The sequence below is a fragment of the Solanum pennellii genome, chromosome 9 (genome assembly GCF_001406875.1).
Source record: "Solanum pennellii chromosome 9, SPENNV200".
NCBI lineage: Eukaryota > Viridiplantae > Streptophyta > Magnoliopsida > Solanales > Solanaceae > Solanum > Solanum pennellii.
The window spans coordinates 11,794,549-11,796,287 of NC_028645.1; the positions used below are offsets into that span (position 1 = coordinate 11,794,549).

A 1,739-nucleotide genomic window follows, 5' to 3' on the forward strand; every position below is an offset into this window, starting at 1 on the left:
TGCCATGTCAGCAGGCTGTTAAAAAAGGGCAATTTTAAACCGTATAAAAACGTTAAGGGCATTTTTAAATCAAAAGGTGGAAGGAGGGCATATTTGAACAACTTGAGATACGTTGAGGGCATTTTTAATACTTTTCCCATATTTTTAACTCTCCCTACCATTTTCTTGGCCAAAAAAAATAATTAATAAAATATTTTCTCTCATTCTCCAACTTTACTCTTTCTCCAAAAATGTCTTTCACTTTACTCTTTCTCGAGCTTCCACTGAAATTATCGACGAACTGAACACGAAGAGCTAAAGGTGAAGAATTGATATCACGAACCCGAAGATCGATGAACTGAGCTAAAGGTGAAGAACTGAGCTAGAGATTTCTTTGATACTGAAGATCGAGGAACTGAGATGAAGCTGAATAATTGAAGAAAGACGAACTGAGCTGACGATGAAGAGCTAAAGCTAAAGAAATGAAGAGCGGAAGCTGAAGAACTGAAGATTTGAGCTGAAGATTTCTCCAATATCGGTTTTGTCAAGCGTAATTACCGATTTCCTCAATCTTAAGATTAAGTAGTGGGTATTCCTTTTTTTTTCATTCTTAAGATTGAACTAAAACCAGTCTTCTTGTCAATTGATTGAATTTTTTTTGTGTTTACAAGGAAGTGATTACTTTGGGGTTGTTACAACTGAACTTCCAAAGTAGGAGTAGAAAGTGTCGTAAATCTCATCATCCATTACCTTGGCATATTCAGAGGACGAGAAAGAGGGAACTACTACTCGGAAGCCTTTGAATCGGTTAGTATCTATCTTGTTTTCCTGCTGATTTCTTAAAAACATACTTATGATGTTAGTTTCTCACATTGCCCAGAAAGGTTTGGATGATAATGACATGTTCTTGGAGGTAATTTTATGGTGGAATTATTTCATATAAATAAGAACAATTGAATTCTAACTATTTCTTTGTTACTTGAATTCCAAATTTTTTTATCGCTTCACTATTTTTCTTGTTTGATCTTCAATGGATGTAAGATTGAGTCCTCGTAATGGATGACGGAGATAAAAATCTTTTCCTTCTCCGACGAGCATTTGTATAAATGCTCATGTATTTATGACACAACTTGTGCCTGTGAATCTTTTTGAATTTTTTTTATTTTACCTTATATTTTTGTAATGATATGGTGCTGTCATCGGAGTCCACAACATATGAAATTAATATTTTAGGGATTAATCTATGATTTTCCTTCAAAGCAACCAGCAAGTGATTCATTGTATCTTTCTAGAGTGTTCCACAAAGTTTTAAGTACCTTCTCTAGCTTGTAACAACACATATAGGGTGACATTCTCTATCATTTTTTCACTTTCCGCACTTATCTTTTATGGGTGCATCTCTCATTGAATGACCTTTTGTTCTATCCGTAAACTATTATGCTTCTTGATGACCAAATTAATTTTAAGTGACAGAATAGTTTAGCTAATGGAATACTGAAAGCTTTTATTTGTTCACATGCTGTCCATTATGTTTTTATAAATTTCTAATATATATAACGATGCAAATTCAAATCAATCAGAGATTCCTTTTACTATTTTCTGTGAACTTATTATGTTAACTATCATATCTTGTAAGAAGTCAGTATAGAATGGACTTGCTAGTGAAATTATAGAGATTATTTTTAATAGAATACCTTTTGCTGAGTAATACATTCTTTAGCTATGCGATAAATTACTACATTTATATTTGTACATTTGAG

General features: G+C 32.8%; 1 long non-coding RNA gene across 1 annotated transcript; it reads left to right on the forward strand.

Moving 5' to 3' along the window:
- Positions 1–230: 230 nt before the first annotated feature.
- LOC107030978 lies at positions 231–1,249 on the forward strand. The gene is made up of 3 exons (XR_001458171.2): positions 231–564; positions 651–786; positions 860–1,249. It is a non-coding gene; the product is annotated as an uncharacterized LOC107030978 (long non-coding RNA).
- The last annotated feature ends 490 nt before the right edge of the window (positions 1,250–1,739 follow it).